The 21,328-nt window shown below is 43.6% G+C and overlaps 1 protein-coding gene and 1 long non-coding RNA gene across 7 annotated transcripts in view; one reads left to right on the forward strand and one right to left on the reverse strand.

The window, feature by feature from the left end:
* The window catches only part of FGF13 (fibroblast growth factor 13), a 235,754-nt gene that overhangs the window by 186,883 nt on the left and 27,543 nt on the right, over window positions 1-21,328 (reverse strand). The gene's annotated exons all lie outside the window — the stretch shown is intronic.
* Window positions 458-9,363, forward strand: LOC310753962. The gene is made up of 6 exons (XR_014543527.1): window positions 458-695; window positions 998-1,033; window positions 3,023-3,082; window positions 3,724-4,106; window positions 4,277-8,381; window positions 8,494-9,363. It is a non-coding gene; the product is annotated as an uncharacterized lncRNA (long non-coding RNA).

The raw sequence follows: 21,328 nt of genomic DNA on the forward strand, positions 1-21,328 counted from the left end.
TCAGTGGCATGACGACATTGGAGGGAGAGCACAGCCACTGTGGAAAGTAGCCACTGTTAGCCTTACCCTCAGTAAATTAGGTAGCAGCTAGCCTTATTGAAAGCTAAGCAAGGTTCGGTGGAAAAAAGATCGGTCAGGAATACTAGAAAATAAGTAAATAAGTATATACTACCCTTAGAGACTGCGCCATAATCTAAGACTCGCACTAGGAAAATTGACGTCTGTCTTTCCTACCCAAGACACTAATGACATCTTTGCTCAGCATCCCCATTAATGCAATTCTGAAAACACCACCTTATAAAGCGGCGGGAGGGGGGGGGAATCTGAGTGGAAATATTCCAGCAAATGCATCAGTTTGTTGTATATCATGGGTAGGCAAACTAAGGTCCGCGGGCCAGATCAGGCCCAATTGACTTCTGATCCAGCTCATGGACGGTTCGGAAATCACCACGTGGATCGCAAGCACGTGTGTTCTTTCCCTCTCCCTCACACGGCAGCAGCGGCACCTCCTCCCTCCCTCCTCCTGGCTTCTCCCTGCCCTGCCTATAGGAGGAAGGGGGCTGGGCTTTGTTGGTGCCAGCAGCAGCAGCAGCAGCGCTCCAGCGGCTGCCATTTTAAGCAGCCCCTCTCCGGAGCCCTGTCATGCGCTGCTCATCGTCCCACTGCCACCAGCCCCTGCTGCTCACAAGACACAGGTAAGCAGCCACCGGGGCTCATAGTGCTCTTGCATCCTTCCCTCCCCCCAAATATAGTCCGGCCCCCCACAAGGTCTCAGGGTCAGTGGACTGCCCCTCTACTGAAAAAGTTTGCTGACCCCTGTTGTATATATTTAATCTGAGAACTTACAATTTGTGTGTATATGTGTGTGTGTGTGAAATATAGTGAGTTAAAAACTCAACCTTCAAGTCCAGGCAACTGTGGGATTGTGTTCAGAAAAGATTGAAGGGAGTAGGGAGAGAGACAGCTCAATACATTTTATGCTACTTTGTTCTTTCAGGAGGAGTGAAGGATTTTGAAAGAAATCCACCTCCATGTAAGTTAAGTACAATTATCTGTCTTCCCCCCCAAAAAACAAACCCATTTCTGAAAGTAAAATACAGCAGGAAAAAAGAAAAGGCTGTGATCTCCTCCCCCACCGCCTAGCCAAACCAAGTAAACAACATTAAATGCAAATTCAGAAAAGGAAAGTTCATGGCCAGGGGTATTGAAGTGAGGTTGGAGTGTGTGTGAAAGAATAGGCATGCATCTCAAAGTTTCTTCATATTTAGGGCCGCAGTGAAAGCTGACATTTCTAAATGGAGGGGGAGATGCTGGAGGACAAACAAACAAACAAAAAAACACCTTTTCAAATCTCAACACATTTGTCTTGCAAAATATTAAAATAAATGTACCAGCTCATCTCTGGTTCTGCCTGCTTTGCTTAATAAATGCTTTGGTTAATAAAAGCTCAGGCTGAAGACAGGGGAGTGTTATTCTCCTATCCCACTGCTAGCCTGTTCGTGGTAGTGCAACAGGTAGGGCCCATGAGGTGGAACATATTCATTATCCCTTTGCCATAAATGGTCAAGCAGGTTTCATGTGGCTTTAGAAACCTAGAAAGCTGTTTGGCTCGAGGCAAAGGAGGAGCAAAAGGGATGTTTTTGCACATGGTAGTAAGAAAGTGCCTCTGTCAATCAGCTCTCCCAAAAGTTGGATGAGAGCAAAGGTCCTGCTCCTCCAGTGTTCTGTTCTGACAAAAAGCCTTTGGCAAGCCTGCAAGCAGGTCATGAGCACAATCACACTCTCCTCTTCATATTCCCCAGCAGGTGGTGTTTATCAGCTGCTAGCCATGACAGTTAAATAGAACCTCCACATTCAGCTGCAGTCTAGCTTTGAACACCAACTGCTGAGGGGCAAAGGAGACAGCTGTTGTCTTCAAGCCATGCTTGTGAATCTTCCAGTGACATTCAGGTGCTCCCTGCTGGAAAAAGACACTGGGCTCAAAGAAGTTTCCATGCAGCAGATTTTTGACCAGCGAAAACTGCAGGCTGTGGAAGAGAGTTTGTATACATATCAGAAGTGGTGAAACTTTTTAAGCCTGCATTCCCACATGGGCAAGTTTCAGAGGGCCAGATGCCAGAGGAGGGCCAGGCACAATGTGACCACATTTTATTGGACACCAGGATGCTGTCTTTTGATCAGAGGACTGCTTCTCTCTGTGGGCAAGTGGAGCATACCCTCCAACATTTCTCTGAAGAAAATACGGATGCCCTAAGGAAAAGTCAGACATTCTGGGATCAAATCAGAAACCAGGACGGCTTCTTTAAATCAGAGATGTCTCTGGAAAATAGGGACGCATGGAGGGTCTGGTGTAGAAGTTTCTGAGGTGTATGTCAGACTCTCCAAGTGTCCCTATTTTCCAGGGATGCCCCTGATTTACAGAGGCTGTTCTGGCTTCTGATTTGATTCCGGAATGTCCCATTTCTCTTTAGGCTGTCCCTATTTTCAGTGGAGAAATGTTGGAAGGCATGGAGTTATCCGACCCCCCAAGTCATCTGAAGGCAATCCTGTATAGGGAAGTTTTTTAAGATGTTTAATGTTTTATTATGTTTTTATATATGTTGGAAGCTGCCCAGAGTGGCTGGGGCAACCCAGTAAGATGTGTGGGGTATAAATAGTAAAGGTATCATTATGGAATGGGATGTCCCTATTTTCATCAGAGAAATGTTGGAGGGTGTGGTATGTGTTTATTTCATTGATGGCAGGCTGATGGGAGTGCAGACATTGCTGCACCATTTTCCACCCGTCCTCTTTTGGCTCTTTTAGATGTGGAAGCCATTTTGAGTAATGCCAAACCCCTATGGTGGCCATTTTGTAACTGCGGTGCTCATGTCACTTTCTGAATGTTCCAAATGGGTCTATGGGTCCCAAAAGGCTAGTGCCCTATGTCCTGCTGTCACTTGTGCCTGCCATCACTGAGGGGCAGAGAGGCTGCAGGGCCCCAGAGTTCTGCCCTGAAATCTGCTTCTAACCATTCCTCTAGATGTTCCTTCTCTTGAATTGCTCCTAGGAAGACCCCAGCACCAAAAGCAGGAATTGAAAAGTAAGCGTGCAAGCCTTACGGCTCAACAATGACAATCCCATCAACCCCAGAAGCTTTTCAGCGCTGGCTATTTATGACTGCAGAACGAGTTCATTTTCTGGGAACTCTGAACTGGTGTCTCAGCCACATTTTCCTGCTACTTCTTTCCATTCTTTGCATCCTCTCTTCTCCCTGATGCCTCCCTCCAAATGATTTTAATTCAAGCGATGTTTGTCCTGTGTAGAAGGTTTTGAAGATAATGAGCATTGGCAGCCCTTAAATGATCTGCCCATGTTTTACATTCTCCCCTATCAAAAAGGAGGGAGGTAAATACTTAATTCATGAGCAATGTGTTCCATGTGAGATATCACACACACAAGATTACCTTGGCATAGATTTTCCTCTGGCCCCAACAAGATAAACAGCCTGCATGTGGTTGCTCAGAATGGGAGAAAGTTCAATGGGGCTTAATTTCAAGGACACATACATATGTGCAGGATTGTAGACAAGTTACTTCCATTGCTTGCTTTTTTTTCGTAACACACTGCTGACATGTAGGATTGAGGTGCAATCCTATAAAATAGGGAATGGGATTTTAGCCATGCAGAAGTTGGAAGTTTCTACATGTAGACCTCACGGACGCCTCTTCTTTCTCCATCCAGGCAAACAAACGAAAAGGGCAAGCAAAGTGATCCACATGAAGAAAGTTTGCAACCTTCAGGACTTCTTAGTTTCAAGAAAAGGTGACATGGTAGAAGTTTAGAAAAGTATGAATGAACTAGGCAGAGAGATTTCTTTCTTTCTTTTTCCTTTTAAAAACTGTTTTTATTAAACTATTTCTATCTCCCCAGGCAGCACTGACTCTTTTACAAAGCCAACTTATTTCCAAAATGTCATCATCCTCTGAACCTCAGCCATGGCCAAAATGTGGCCCCTCTCTGCTTCCTCTATCTTACATCTCCATCAGGTGTTATCAGCATCCTTCTAAATATGGCTAAGAGATTGAGCCTTTCTTCTTAGCCTTTCTAAGTTGCCATGTGAAGCAGTGTTGACTCCAGGCTCCAGAAGGGCTGGGAGCAAGACATCATTCATGCTCATCCTCCCTTGGTGAACTGGCCTCTTCATTGCAATAGGCGCAATGAGCTCTTGGCAGTCGGCCCCTGCTGGGGATTGAGCCCTCTCCAGAGGCCCAAATAGGCTGACTCTTGTTGCCAGCCCTAATGCAAACCAAGGCTGATTCACACAGTTTATTCCAGTTCCTGGGTGTTTTTGTAACTTATTTTGCAACTGATTTGAGGTTTCGCCTGACATATGGACCCATTCTGGAAAAGTAATGGAATATAGTACACACTTGGCACTCATTTCCATGTTATTTGGTTCCAGAAAAGAATCCATTTGCAGCCCCCTTAATCCAGGAAAACTGTGGGAGTAAAGGGATGAAATTTGAAGCAGCATACCAGCATAAAGTTCTTTCCTGCAGTTTTCATGGGGGAATCACAGGGGAACAGAAGCACACAAGTGTGGAAAGGGTGGGGGAATAGCAGCATTGTCTAGAGATGTCCAGTGTTGTGCCATGCACTCACTGGGGTGAATGACATTTACCCTGGCATGCTGGCAATTCAGTCAAAAATCCACAGTTCCGTAATGCAACAACGGGTATTGCAGTGTGAAAGGAACATTAGAAAATGACACGGAAGTACTAGCATTGCATCAGGAAAAGTAATGCTATATTCCTCATTTCTTGTAAGCATATATTGCATCTAAAGTTGCCAGGCCTTTGCTTGCAAAACTGAGGGTTTTTCAAGATAAACATCTCAATAAGCAAAAGCATTGGTATAAATATAACCCTCTCTCATATGAAGCTGGCTGCAAGAGAGGCTTAAGTCACTGGGAGAGGGAAGAGATGACGATCCCTAAATATTTATATCTCAGCAGTGGAAAGTGGCACCAGAGGCTCAGGGGGGAGCCTGGGCTTTAAGAAGACAGGAGACAGCTCTGTGCAAAGGCAGGGGAAAACAGGTAGTCTAGCACAGCACTAGCAGAGTGACAGAACTGTAGGCTAGATCAGGAGCGGGGAAGTTTTCTCAGCCCGGGGGCCACATTCCCTTCTAGGCAATCTTCTGAGGGGCCCATGCTGATGGAGGGGGGGGTCATAGGCAAAAGCAGGCAGAGCAACAAATGAAAATTTTGCCTTTATGCAGTAGGCTGGTTTCTACACTTGTGCACACACCTCTTTGCATCCTCCACCCAGGCAGGGAAGAGGAATTTATCAGAGTTCCTGAACAGTGCAAAGCAGGACCACCAGTGAGGGTGTGTGGCCTGGGAAGAGGGAGTGTGGCAGAGCATTCCAAGGGCCAAATAGAGGGGCCTGGGGGACCACATTCAGCCCTGGACCTGAGATTCCTCACTCATGGGCTAGGTGGTCCTTGCTCTGATGCTCAGGAGCATGGAGAATCCAGAGATGACCCAGGTGTCCATTGGGAGCTGGGTGGTTGATCAAGAAGGGGAAGGAGCTGCCCGATATAATATAATGCCCGATATTTATATATGATATAAATATCTCCCTCTTTACAGGAGCTTTGCTGGCATAACAGCTGTCTAGTGGACAACTCCAAGTGACCCTGACCTCAGCCACCATGCACCTCACTCTCAGGTGTGGGGATCAGCCTCTGACAATAATGCCTCCACAATAACCCAGCAAGGCAATTCTACTAGCACAACAAGCAAGCCATAGGTGACCCAGTTCCAGAAACAAAAGGCCTCAGATGCACACACAACACTGACATTCAAAGCTGCCTTACCTCCAGTTCTGTGGGTGCTTGAGGCTCACATATGGAGCAGGCAACACCCATTCGCAAGTCGGAGTCAGTCAGAGAGCATACCAGACCTTGGATAGCTCCAATGAGACCTGCTAAAGCAGCTTCCAGGTAAGTGGGGTCTGCAGGGAGCTGGCACCATTTGAAGCCTTATGTAGGAGGAGCTGTCTGGTTGGTTAAAGCATCCTCTGCTTATTCTGTAGCCTTTGGCTTCTGGAGAGGCGCAGGCATTGCAGCAGTCTCATCCTCTGAGTCAGAGGATGGTGATGGTGCTGTGTCCTGTAGGTATGAGGCCTCCAAATAAGGTTGTTCTGAACCTCAACCATGTTCTCAGCTGTCCAATGCAAGGTCCCCAGGTTATGGGGCCATGGCACCAGATAGACAGAGTTGGACCATTGTTCCATCTAGCCTAGTGATGCCTGCTTCTACTACAGCCCTGTTGCCTGCAATTGCATCTCACTCTTAGCTAGATTTTAGATTATGTGTGAGGAGAGACTGCAACCACTTGCTATTACTGAGGTGACTCTAGAAGGGATGGGGTTATTGGAAAAGTAGAAGCCAATCCATTTTAAGGCCACCTGAGATGGCACATGGGAGATCTGTGGTCAGATTTAACAAATTAAGGTGAGTTCTACATGTCGCAAAACAAAGAGATGAGGACAAAGAAAGAGAGATTTGCAGGAAAAAAATGCATTGATTTGTGTCCTTATTTGCAAATTTAGAAGTATTTACTATTATTTAAATAGAAACAATCAATTTTATCACAGTCCAGAACGCTGTGAGCCAAAGACCAGTGTGACTGCCCTGTCCGCTGTACAGCTGTTAATTTCTGGTGGAAAATGTCAAAGCCTCACTCTCCTTCCAAATGGTTTTTAGCCTTTAAAGAATCTCCCCATACTTAGGGATGTAGAGTCCGTCAAATAGAGGAACACTTCAAATAAAGACTCTCCTGTATGGTCACCCAAACCCAAAACCTTTTTCTTTGGTTAATAGCTGCCATGAAATTGAGGCAGGGCCAAGTGCCCAGGGTGAGATAGGAGTTAGTCCTTTGCACCTGCAGTTTCCAGCAGATTGAATCCCACTGTTCAGAAGCTATTAGCTTCAGAAAGAAGACAAGGCGGGTTCAAAAAACACCATGTCTGCCACTGCTGCCTCAGCATCATGGTTGCATCCGTCATCATTAGCTTTCTTGACAGACTTTCATCTATCTGACAGAACCTTGGCCTGATGTCTTGCAGGTGTTGGACTCCAGCTTCCATCAGCCCGGGTGGCCAGCATGGCCAATGGTTAGGGACAACAGGAGTTGGGAGTTCAATGGCATCTGGGTGGCACCAGGTTAAGGAAGGCTGCCCACAGATGAGCGAGAAACAGAACTCAGCAGTGGGGAGATGCAAATAAAGGGGTGGGGCCAGTGAAGGCTTGCCAATAAGGGTAAATGGGGCAAAGCACCACCAACCACAGTCTGCTCTCAGTCAGAGCTTACCATGTCTGCCTTCTTATTTCCAGCCAATCAAAGGGTGGCTATGCCTGTCATTGGCACTGGAACCGCCTACTGTTGGTCTTCTCCCCAGCAGTCCCAAAGGGCAGCAACCAGCCCCTGGGTGGGACTATGCAAATATCAGGCCCAATTCTCATTGGCTGAAGATTAAACCAGATCAGGGCCACTCCAAAATGACAGATCAGGCTCTGAATTGCATTGCGGGGGGGCGGGGGGGGCGAGGCTTGTGAACATAGCCCTAGCAGTTACTCCTGGGTGGGGAAAGTAAAATTCTGTATTTGTGGATTGCATGCTATAAGGCTCAATAAAAGGCATTAATTCAATATTAAAACTCCCACACACATACAAAAAAAGAGCACCTGTTATAAGGACAGGCTGTGAACTAGCGCTTAATAATAGTTACAGATGCCCATGCAAATCTATTTTTGTCTAGTCATCTTTTAATTTTTTTAAAGTAAAAAACAGGATTTTCTTTCATACTTGCCAAAAAGCTGTTTGAAATCTGCTTCCCCTGACCCATGCTGAATAAGCCTCTCAGTTTCTATATTCAGAGCACAGCTGAGGCCAAAGTCTCTTAACACCCACCGAAAATGAATAATTTATGCCCCCTTCTCCTTGTACAGAGAGATACAAAGCAACTTAATCATGGGGACTCTTCTTTGGGGTTGGAGGGTGGAACTGAGAACTTTCTGCGAAGAAAGACAAAAGGGAATTGTCCCAATATATATAGTCAGGCAGAACATTCCAAAAAACATGCACGAAAAACCAAACACCAACCAAAATTCACACTAGTGTATGTTTAGCAAAGCAACTTTGAAGAAGGCAAAAAAAGAGTCCTAATGGGAATTAAAATTCTTAATGGGTTGTAGCTTAGGGATGGAGCAATTGTTTTGCATGCAGAAGGTCACAGTTTTAATCCTGGGCATCTCCATGAGAGACTGGGAGAAAATCCTGTTCTGAAGCCCTGATGAGCTGCTGCCAGTCAGTGTTGACAATACTGAGCTAGGTGAACCAATTGTCTGACTTGATATAAGGCAGCTTCCTGTGTTCTTGTTTCCCCAATGTCATGGGGCTTCGTCACTCAATAGCCGAGAGCTCGTAACATGCATAGCCTTCAGATAATAGCAGCGTGTTCGCAGATTTTATCTATTGAGTCCACAGTTTGTGTAAAGAACAGTTGAGAGGCACAAATTAGCATGTTACACTCTTTCCCATGAACACTTGTCTATGTGCAGAGACAGTGTGCTCCTGTGCTCAGAGTTATGTGTGAACAATTCTAATATATGGAGACACCCCCCCAATACACACACGCATCATGTTGGGGTGGCCAAATCTGATGCACGAAGTACATCGTCATTTGAATCGGTCGAGAGAATTTCCAAGAAACATGTCACTGTACCACAATGGATGCTGACTTTTTATTTCTTTTCTTGCACACTTTATATTTCTTTATATGGTATTTCATCCTTTATGTCCTGAAGGTATAATTTCATTTTTTCCAGGGATGGAAGCCGGAAGAAATCAATGCTACTGCTTGATTTCTCCTCTTGGGAGCCACACATTTCTGATCGTTAAGCCAATGAGACAACTAGCAAAGGGAGTACGTTGCCATTTGCACAGGAGCTTTTCTGCCTCTCACCAGGAGAGTTTGAAAGGATCTGGTGCCATGACAGCCTGCATTCTGCTGTTGTCCTGGCTTTCAGTGACGACAAGCCTTTCCGCCACCTGCATCTCACATTTATACATGGTCATTACGTGAACTCCACAACTAAGAAATAAAGCCTGAGTTTTCTTTTCCTTTCTCCTTCCTCCATCCCAATCCCCTTTCCTTTTACGTTATGCCTTTTTAGACCATAAGCCTGAGAATTGGGGCTGTCCTATCATGAACATTCGTGCCCTGCTCTGGGAGCCTTTTCCCTTTTTTACTGCTGAAGAGCAGGATATAAAATGCTTTAAATAAACAAATTAAAATAATATTTGGTGCACCCACACTGAAGTCATTTTCTTTCATTCCAAATTCCATTGTTAGCCTGGGGCAATTACCCGCCCCTTCAGCTGGCTCTTTCACGCTGACTTCCTGAAATATTTTCATATTGGGAGTTCACATGTTAAGAATGGAACTGGGAGATGTGGGAGGAACTATTAAGACCTTGAAAGGGGGCAGAGGAAGAGCTACCTTTGGGAACAGCAGGAATCTCCAGATCTCTACTGGAGCTGTTCTGGTTTCCAGGTGTTGGATAGTGCCTGCCCACAATACTAGGTTTGCTTCTGTTATCATGAGGACTAGAAAAAAGATTTGCCAGAGAGGAAACCCCCTCCCCTCTCTCTCTCTCAGAGCCACCCTTGGTCACATGATCCTGTTCTGAACAGCAACAACAACCCTGATGCTGAACTCCAAGAGAAAAGTTAGGTTGCTTCTGATGCCTCACCCAATTCCATTTACAAAAGCAATCATGCTGGCAGTTGAATCTTCAACATACTACACTTATCATCATCATCATCATCATCAACCTTTTATTTGACCGTCAGTCAGAAAAAAGTACATTTGTCAATACACAGTTAAAACATCCAGGAAGATTTTAGAACTTAGCCAACACTAAAGTGGGCTAAACAGATAGCCCCATCTACACTTATCCTGAAGGCAGAGGTCTATCTTAGGGGGCCCAAAGACATCTTCATCCACTGCCCAATCCTCAGCATTTATCTGTTTGTTTGTTGTATACACCACATTTTAAACAAAGAAACTCAAAGCAGTTTGCAAAAAGATAAAACAATAAAAATGAGGAAAAATTCACACCCATACTTTAAAACATACGAAACTTAAAATACTAAAACAAATTGAAATTGCCTCCTATGCATCCCAAGGCTGCTGTCTGGCAGTAGAGCTGACCCTGAAGAGCCCAGGCTGGTGTATCTGCCTGCCTTTCATCCTCACAACAACCATGAAAAGTAGGCTAGGCTGAGAAATTACGGCTTGCCCACGTTTGCGGGTTAACTTGATGGCTGGATAGGCATTTGAGCCTGGGTCTCCCCTTGATCTGTCCACATTGGGTGGGAGAGATGAGGTGTCAGGATCACACCCAAACTGTTTATGCCCCCCACCCCTTCTGTTCCATGTGGTAGAAGGTGCAGATCTAAATCTTGGACCTGAGTTCAGACACTTGACACCCACATGTTCATATGGCAGGGGGGGGAGCTTTTTGTACTCTATTTAGTTGCAACCAGATTGCCATCATTTTGCAGACCTCAGCACTAAATTATTCCAAAGAGCTGGTTATGAACAAAGAACCCTCTTCTCTTGCTGAGTCACATTAAATGTCATCTAGTCTAGCATCCCATTTCCCAGAACAGCCATCAGGATGCTTCCAGGAAGCCCAAAAGCTGAAGGAAATAGGCCTTTCCTGATGTTTCTTTCCAACAACTGAATCTCAGGTGTAAATTGCCTCTAAATATAGCAGTTATTTGGCTGTGTTCAGATGTTGAATTAAACTATGCTTTCATGCAGGTATGGGGAATCTTTTTTCCTCCAGATGCTGCTGGACTACAACTCCCATCATCCCTGACCACTGACCATGCCTGCTGGGTTGATGGGAATTGTAGTTCAGCAACATCTGGAGGGCCAAAGGTTCCCAACGCCTGGTTTAAAGGAACAAGAATGAAACCATCCTCTCCTAAACTCACATGCTCTATCCTCCATGCTCCTCTTCTGATGTGACATCAAGAGATTGGAATTGCCCACTGCCATTTTAGAGTAGCCATAGTTTAGCATGTCATTTTCATCCCAAACTCTGGTTGACCTTACCTAGAATTAATGGAAACAAGCCAGCTTCATAAACTAAGTGTTGAAGTTGATTTATTTCTACTAACCAGATTTAAGATTAAACAGAGTTGATTCAAGTTTGGATGACATTGTGTATACTGTGGTTAATTTGTACGTATAATGGAAGCAAAAGCTGTCTAGCTCCTCATTTTAACAGCACGGTGGGGAGGTGGAAAGTGCGAGCCCAGAGGCTACACTTGTTATTGCAATGCTAAACCAGGGTTTAGTGCTACACTGAACTAACTCATTGCAGGAATGGAAGAATCTGTCAATTTCTGCATACATTTGCAATTTAAAAGAAAATTAAAAATGACATGAAGATTTGTACACATTCCCACGGATTGTATTATACAATCCGTGTAATATACAGTGTTTATCCGTGTTTATTGTAATATACAGATTTTTGCAGTTTCCGCTTAATAGAATGTAGCCTTGCATGCTATTTTTACTAATACACAATTTTTTGTACACATTATTTGAAGAACTGCATCATAAATTTGGAAGAAGTGTACATTTCAAAGGAGGGCTGTGTTTTTGTTTGGGCATTGTTTGGAAGGTGTGAATCTGGCAAGTTTGCACCAAAACTGAGCAAATTTCACCCCCATCGCTAGCCTACTGACATATTTCTTCTTGTGAATTTCTCTAATCCTCTTTTTAAAAATAAAAATAAATCTCAATTAATGGCCAACTTTACCACATCCTGTAGCATCTAATCCCACAAGGAGATTCTGCATCGTGTACAGTCGTACCTCGGAAGTCGAATGGAATCCGTTCCAGAAGTCCGTTCGACTTCTGAAATGTTTGACTTCCAAAGCGTGACTTCTGATTGGCTGCAGGAAGTACCACCAGATGTTTGGCTTCCAAAAGAACATTAGAAAACCGGAACACTCGATCATTTGGGAGCCAAAACATACGGGTTTCGGGGCATTCAAAAATTTAGGTACAATAGTACTTTCTTTTGACCTTTCAGTCAGTTTTGTTTGACCCCCCCCCCCCAAGTTCTTATATATGGGACAAACATCTTTCTATCTTCATTCTACACACCACCCACCATTTTGTAAAACTGGACTCTTCATTTGGAGGAAGGGGCTTCTTAACTGGTCTCCAATCCCCTGATCAGTTCAGTTTGGCCTTTTCTATAGTCTTACTCATTTTATGATATCCCTTTTTTGGGTAGATCAACCATGCACTCTATATGGGATCCGCTTTGGGATTCCATATTCCCTGATATGGGAGCTCCAACTGGTCCAACAAGCAGCAGCTGGAGTGTTGATGGGCTTGCCAGCACAACATGAATCCAGGGCTAAAAGTTTGCACCAACTCCCCACACACTACTGAGCCTTGTTCAAAGTTCTTGAATTAATTTGCAAGGCCCTTTACAATTTGCATCCAGGATACCTTAAGAATTTCCTGGTTTCACAAAACCGTGCCTGATCACTGAGATCTCTGATGGCACCCAAAAGGGCCCTTTTACCAAGTGCTTAGAAGAGGGAAGTCATTGTGGGAATGTCAACACTTTAGAGAATTCCTTTCCTAGGTAGAATTCCACAAAAGGGCAGAACTATTTAACAACAATCAATAATTGGCTGGCCCATGCTATTCTTGGTTATTTGGAAAAAAAAAATTATTCCCTGTGGGTTACTTTTGCTGGCTGCTTGATATAAACCTGGAGTTTTGCCCAAATAAACTGCATGCCATTTCCACCCCTCAGGGGTTTTCCAAAAATAAAAATTAATCACCAAGAGGCACTGTTTTATTATTTTTATCCAGCACAGACTCTCCTTACTTGGAAAGACAGGTTGAAACTGAATGTGGCAGGGGCCAGCAAAGCCAAAAATTGTTATTCAGTCACAAAAATCACCGGGTGACACTGCAAAAGGGGATGTGATTTTTGTTCCCTGTGGAAATGTTGCCAAAACTTCAGTGACCAAAGAAAGGGTCCTGTGGCAATAGAAGCACCTTAACAGTTAGGGCCATTCAAAGCTTAGATACTGAAGCCACAGCTGCACTATACATTGAAAGTAGCATGATACCACTTCAAAGAGTCACAGCTTCCCCCAAGAAATCTTTGGAAGCGTAGTTTGTTACAGGTACTCGGATTTGTTAGGAGATCCCAATTCCCCTCACAGAGCTACCATTTCAGTGCGGTCGAACGATCAATCCCTCTCCCCAGGGAACTCTGCCTATGTTCAGTAGAGCTCATGCTCAGTGAGTAAAGCTATGGAGCCTTAGTGATTGCAAAAACAGACAAGAACTGGTATTGGCTGCCTTTAGCCATATACAAAAACCCTTCCTCCAAAGCTGGCTCAGCTGCGCTTCTAACCCAGATATTAGACCACTGAGCACCACAACCATCTAAGAAATATTTTCATTTACACAATGCCTGTCACACAGACAATTCCCTAACTCAAAAATCCAGAACTCTCACCAAAACAGTGTTCAAGATAAGCCTCCACCAAGTTTGGAAATCATCTTGCTATGCTACATGGAATTGGTAAACAGCCTGAATTCCTGCTGCTTGTACATTGTTTGATGGTAGCCACTGTGGATAAGAAATTGTTGGGGAAGGGCTGTAGCTCTGTAGTAGAGCACTAGGTTTGCCAGCAGAATGTCCTAGGTTTGATTCTGGGATCTCCAGAAAAGGCTGGGAGAGACCCCTGCTTGAAATGCTGAAGAGTTGCTGCCACTCAGTGTGGAACAATGCTCTTATGTGCTGTAAGACACCTTGACAGAATCACAGAACTGCAGAGTTGGAACGGACCCCAAGGGTCATCTAGTCCAACCTACTGCAATGCAGGAATCTTTCACCTAACGTGGAGCTCGAACCCAAGGCCTTGAGATTAAGAGCCTCATGCTCTACCAACTGAGCTATCTCAGCTATCTTGTAAGTTTCCTGTATAACTGTTTGTATATCAGATATCCTAGCATTTGTGGGGGGATCCTTTGAGAGCAAAAGCTGTTATAGTACAGGTGAGTATCAGATATACTTAGTGCACTTAAGCCTTAAATGCATATCTTATTTTCCCCAGACAAATGAACTGCATAGTCAGAGAAGGGGTATGATGCAGTCCCAGAGGTTGGTTATAAAAAAGATAACCAGCCCCTCCATGTTGCCATACCAAAGTCCACAGTTGAGACCCTTCCTCAGAAAGGGAGTATGGCTGCAAGAGAAAGGACCTTTTATGTTGCCCCCACCCCTAAGTTATCTCCCTAAAGGGGATTGTCAGAAACTACTTTAATATGTTTTTTGCACCAGGGAAGGAATCCCCCCCCCCATGCCAAGCTTTCAAAATATTTTTTAGAATAATTCATTTTAGTGTTTTAAATCTCTGCATTCTGCTCCTGTTTGGGGATAATAGTTAGAGGTTGTTGTTCCTTTGTTTTAGTTTACAAGGGTTTTAAAGAGTTATCTGCATCATATGTGCTAAGAGCATAAGAAGAGCCCTCCTGGATCAGGCCAAAGACCCAGCCAGTGCAGCACTTTTTTTCTCATAGTAGGCAGCCAAGACTTTAAGCAGGACATAAGTGCAGCAACACCTCTCCCCCCCCCCCCCAAGTCCAGAAACTAGTATTCAGAGAGACACTGCCTCTGACAGTGGGGGGAAACACAGACATCTCTAGCCCAGCATCCTGTTCTCATGGTGCCCACCAAGATGCCAGTGGAAAGTTTGCAAGCAGCACCACAGCAGGCTCCCCACCTGTAACATCCAGCTGCCTGTATTTGGAAGCATGCAGCTTCCAAAAGTGGAGATAGAACACAGCCATCATGGCTAGCAGCCATGGGTAATTTTAGATGCTTTGATATGATCCTTGCTTCTGTAGGTCTTTTTGTCCTGAGGTTTTGTTTTCTGCACAATGGGTTTCACTGGCATTGCAATTTGCATTATGGAGGTTGGTGTGTGTGATTTATTTATTTTTTTGCCTGGCCTGGAAAGATCATTGCTTAATTATCTCCGTCTTTGAGTTTACTACCATCCCCTTTAATTAGGATATTTAAGAACGGATGAGCTGCTTTCTTGCAGGTAGTAAAAAGTGCCTTTGCGCTTTTGTCTTTTAACACTGCCGTTTATATACCAACAAGAATATATATATATATATATATATATATATATATATATATATATATCCCCCTGCCATTCCAGCAAGTTAATTGCTGCTTTCGTAAGAGGAGCCCAGCAAATGAATCTTCATTGGGGATCCTGATGAGAACATCTGTGACTTTGTCATTTCAGTCTGAGGTTAATAAGGCCACTTCCCAGCAGGGGGATCAACTAGTTGTCTTCACTGTAAGGTAATCAGCTCAACATCAAAAGGTAATGAGGGAGCGCCAGCTTTCAAGCTTACTTGCATCTATTCCTTTCCTACCTTGAAAACTGGCTGTCTTGCTGCTAGGTGCCCACTGTTTGTTTATTTATTTTACATTGCTGCTAATTAAGGTCATCAGCTTAAGGAAGAACCTTTCCCCTTTAGCCTCACCAACCCACCAAATGGATTTCTTGATCAACACAGGAGGCAAAATCATACTGAAATGTGCGATGGAGTCTAGAGCCTCTGGTGACAATTGGCTAACCTGCACTGACATCACAGAAGGAGAGGACAGACATAGAATCTCATTGGCCGGACTGTTTGGGTGGAGAGGGGGCATCTTATTATTAATCTGAAGATTTAAAACCCTCAATGCAGAGAAGGCTATTGAAAGACCCAAAATATGTACTACACGCACATATCCAAGGAAAGACACCCAAGGGTTGTATGCAATGTTAGCGATAGTTAGTTGTTTCCATGAATCCCAATAGGTGTATTCTATCAGCAGTGTCTCCAAGTAGATGCAGGGAAGGTCCCCTTTCCTGAAATGCAGGACAGCTACTGCCTGTTAGTGAAGATCATGCTGAGGTAGATGCATCAATGGTCTGATGTGGTATAAGGCAGTGATGGTTGTGAGAGTTTGGCTAAACAGGGGTATTTAATATTGGTTACTGTTTGTGTCTCTCAAACTACCCAAGGCAGGGCATTCCAAAGGTTAGGGTAGTGCAAATCTACTGCAAATCATCCCATGATTTACAGGTATTTTCTACCTAACGTGTGTGTGCGTGCGTGTGTGTGTGTGTGTGCGCGCACACACACACACACACACACACTTATTAAAGGTTTTTCTTGGGTAACAACAGAACTCACAGAGTCTCTGCTTTCAAGTCATCGAATCCTTCGAACAAGTCAGTCATATTCAGAGTGAGACATTGTTATAGGCAATATGGGGTTGAGGGAGGAAGTGGGAAGAGGGGAGGAAAAGGGAAGACAGTAAAATTTCATTTTGAGCAAAGCTTTTGTGTCAGTGCCACTTAAACAGGTGCTTTGTTTTTGCCGGCAGTGTGAGAGAACAGAGGGCCCAGGGTGTGGTCAGTTGCAGTGTGTGCGTCGGGGGGGGGGGTGCTGCTGCTGTTGGGTCAAGTTAACCATATTGGTTTCTATGTGGTGGGGGGAGGTATTGGTTGGTTATTGTCTTGCTTTCTTGCATATGTAATAAAGAGGTGATTTTAAAAAGTATGATGGCTGTTTAGATTCAGCAATGAAGCCACTTAAATGTAGTGGTGGCGACATGGTTCAAGAAACCCCTTCATATCTCTCTCTCTCTCTCTCTCTCTCTCTCTCTCTCTCTCTCTCACACACACACACACACACACACACACACAAAATTTACTTAGTGTAATATCCACACAATACATTTAAAGCACTCAAAGCATTTTAAGAATCATGGTTTCCCCCCATAGATTCCTGGGAGCTGTAGTTTGTTAAGGATCTCCTAGCAACTCTCAGCCCCCTTACCAAACTACAAGGTTAAGGGCATCTAGTATGTTGTTCTTATTTAAGCCTGGATTTTTCTCCTTATTGTTTTCCTACCCTCTCTCCACCTCTCATGATTGGCCACATAATAATGAGCTGCTGCTCAGCATTTGAAATAAGCACATTGAAAGACTTCCCAGTGCAGAATAAGTTCTCACTGCGGAACATGCCATCCTGAGGCAGTGAGTGGAGAATGTCTCCCCAGATGCATGAAATATTAACATTTTTCCTCCTTAGTCCAAGACAAGTTTCTTCCACTTTGCGTGAATCATATTCTAGCAGCGTTGCAGCTTTTCGGTGCAGCTGCAGCTTTTGTAGTGGTTTGGAAAAATACTGGCTGTCATTGCCTGCTTTCTGACTTTGCTTTTCCTTGATACTTTCCCTTCATGGTGGATCAAGGCGAACTCGCAGGAACTCGCAGGCTATATGCCCCCATATAGCCAGGAATGATGGTGGGAGTTAAAAAGGCACACACACATACCCCAAAGTGCACTCCTCCATTGCCTCCCAACTATGTAAAAGTCATAGCTCAACGGTAGAACATCTGCTGGGCGTGTAGAAGGCCCCAAATTTAATCCTGTGCATCTCTAAGTAAGGCAGGGAGAGAATTCCTAGTGAGCTGCTGCCAGTCAGTGTTGACAGTATGGAGCTTAGTAGGGCAATGGTCTGATTAGTTATTAAGAAAATTCTAGGTTTCTTTTGTTCTCAGATTTAGCTTGCCTATGCCCCCCCAAGTGAACAAAGCTAGGTTATTATTATTGTGAATGTTATTTATTGAATTTATACCCCACCATTCCTCTTCAAGGAGCCTGAGACAGCAAGAAGATGCACACTTTAAAAACAAAGTAAAAACAGAACAGTTTTTAAGAATTCTAAAAGCACTTTACGTCAAAAACATTCTAAAAGGAGATTATGGTTAAGAACATTCTTCTATCCTATGTACTCGGGGTGGCAAAGAACAGTATTCTTCCTCCTAAGGAAAACAGGAATGTTTTCAAATTCTTTTTCAAAGTTACTAATGATGAATATGACCATACCTCACCAGGAAGCCATTCCTAAATAGAAATGTTCCATACTGCAACATTTTGTTGCGGGGCCCACTTAAAGTTTTTTATATGTCAAGTGCAGGAGTTCTTAACTAGCCTTGTCCTTTGAATGTTTGCAATATGGCACAGGGGATTTGTTTTCAAGGGGACACATTCAAAATATATTATCCCTAATCTTCTGTCTCAGATTACGCAGTCCAAGAACAGAGTGGTTGTTTTTTTCACTTGCTATTTGTGATGTGAAATGAGCCCCAAAAGCTGCACAACAGACAGCTAGAAAGAGCTGTCTTCCCATTAAATAACTTTTTGATGGATTAATTTTCTGCCTTTTCATGAATTCATTCACTTTCAAAATCATAGCATTTTGAGAGGGGGTAACTGATTCTGCCTATGAAAACCTACACAGTACTTCATGATCCTCAGTAAATAATGAGAAACAAAGACAGGTGAGTCACAGATGAATAATTATTGGGATTTTCAGGAGCTTTTGTGTAAAAATAAAAAATAAAATAAAAATACAGCTATTCTCCCTGTACACACACGAGACATGACTCAAATGTCCAATTAGCATACCTAACATGACAGCATCAAATGCATCTAAAAGTAACAAATGATGTATTGGTTTTAACAAGCTTTTTGCTTCAAGTGCTTAATTAACTGTACAATTAGTGATCCCAGTTTTAGGTTTTCAGAAAGCAAAGTACAAAAGTCGTGCTATGAACTGAAACAGACAATGGTGCTTAAGGGAGTTGGAAGTGATTTGGAAGAGACATCACTTCCTATGGTATATGGCACACCTGTATTTTGCACCATTACTGACTCAGGTTAAAGAGATTTGGCAGGTTTTGGAAAACATACAAACCCCACCAAACCTATTGAACCCAAAGCAAAAACGGGACAAAGGAATGCAAAACAAGCAGCTATCCGTCTTTCAAATTCCCTTTTCTTTTCTGTTTAAAAAAGCCATTTATCTTTCCCATAGGTAGCACAATCTTCTAAAGACAAATATTCGTATCTGTCTCTCCTATTCCCATTTGACCCAGAAACAATATTTATTTATTTATTTAAATGCATTTGTATCCCACCTTTTCCTCCTGTGGCCCGTGGCCCTGAGCCCTCATGCTGCCTTCCCAAAGCCAGATGGGCAAGGCACCAGGGTTTGGAAAGGAGGTGAGAGGCTCTGGCAGGGTCCTAGAGCCCTCCCATCTTCTTCCCAAAGCAGGGAAAGTGCTAACTATGCTCTGGGGAGGAGACTAGAGGACTCTAGGACCTGTCAGAGTCTTTATGCAGCATCCCCAAGTGCCCTAATTACTAGGCTTTGGGAAGGTATTGTGATCGTTGCGGAGGGGGGCATCAAATGTTCTTGAGGGCCACCCAAAAAGGCCTTGAGGGCCACATGCAGGCCTTGTTCTAGATGTTACTGAACATCATCCCTGGCCATTGGCCATACTTGTTGGGGCTGAGAGGAGTTTTCCTCAGCAACTTCTAGAGCACCAACGGTTCCCTACCCATTGGCCTCATTTAGAATTGTAAGCCCGCTAAAAGCAAAATTAACTGAATGGGAGAACAGTAACAGAATTTTAAAAGACTGACTCTACCAGAGGCAGTGAGCTCTCTTTACAAGATGTGCCACGATAAGACTGAAGCACCAATTGCAAAGAAATGTATTAACAGAGAGAATAAATCCACAGGAGAATGATTGAACCAGTGAGTGAAATGTCAGCTAATTGTCAGCACACTATGCAATGGCAGATTTTTTGTCTCCCTCCCCTACCCAGCCCAATGAAAGCAAGCTGGCAAAATTCCAGCTACCATAACACCATCCAGAGGAAGATAAGCAGTGTGCATTTATTAAGTGATCACATTTTGCTGAATCCAGGCTTGCAAATTTAGCTGACAAGAGTTATCAGCCTAACGGGCTGAAAGTACTTGTGCTGGGGATTCATTGACTAGAAGAAATAAAGAGGACAGGTGGTCACTTTTGTTATGAATTGCCAGAAGAGGTGAAATGCATCACAAACAAAAGCAGGCAAAGAGGACACCAGCTTGCCTAAAATGTGCATTTCCTAATTTATATGTTTAGATGTAAATTCAAACATAAAGGCTTTCCAGGAAAAACACAAATGGAGTCATTCAAGCTCATCCCAACAAAAACCCTATGAGAGGTGTTAGGTTGTGACATCAGTGATTTGCTTAACACAATCCAGTGCACCGGAATTTGATCTTGTGTCTCCCTTGTTATGAGTCTAGACTACAAACTATATAAGCACTTACCTGGAATTTAGTTCCTTTGAACTAAGAGGGATTTGCTTCTGAGTGGACACACTTAGGATTCCAATTTTGTTTGGTTGTTTGGTTGTTTGATTACAGTATTTTTAAGTCACCCTCTAGTAAAACCTTCTGGGTGTCTCTACAACTAAATAATGAAATCAACAATCAATCAGTCAAAACAGATGAACAGATAAATCAGTCAAAAGCATCAATTTAGAATCAGCCTTTAAAATTCAGCAGGATTGAGTAGCCAGCTAGAAGCCAAATATAGCCTGCAAGTCAGAAATAACAACAATAGCTCTCACTCTATTGATCTTCAGCAATGATAGCCAGATCTTGGAGGCACTATATAGCCAAGATCGCTAGTAGCTATTGGTAGTATCCAACTAAATGGTACTCAGAGAAGACTTTCCAAAAATCAGGTTAACTGATTTAAATAGGTCTACTCGGAGGAGTGCTTTATTTCTGGGAGTGCTCAATGGTACGCAGTACTGGCACCTTTTTTCCTAGAAGAAAAGCACTGACTCTAAGGATTACTTAGTCACATGGTACCCATTGATGCTGTACAGGAATTTGCCATTAAGAAGCTTTGAAATAAGCATACTTAGCATCACAGCCTTATGGCGAGCCAGTTTATGAATAAGTTATAATGTGTGAAGGACATGGGCTACTTGTAAGGAGGGCACTTGCCTCCCTGTGGTATCACTTATGGCTCTGCTTTTTCCCTAATGTAAAAGTGTCGGGGGGGGGCGTGTCACAAACTGGCATGTCAGGTGCAGCGCCCTTCCCAATGCAGCTTCACATTCCAAAGCAACAAGTTATTTGATTTTGGCAGCAGCATCAAATGAAATTAGAGATGATGAGTCAGAAATGCCGTTGTTCCTGTAAATACTGCAAGCACCACTATGTTAACAATATATCACTAATTAAGAAGGGGGTGAAATCCTAGAGAGACAGACTTTCAAACTCCCACCA

The sequence above is a fragment of the Podarcis filfolensis genome, assembly GCF_964270895.1.
Source record: "Podarcis filfolensis genome assembly, chromosome: Z".
NCBI lineage: Eukaryota > Metazoa > Chordata > Lepidosauria > Squamata > Lacertidae > Podarcis > Podarcis filfolensis.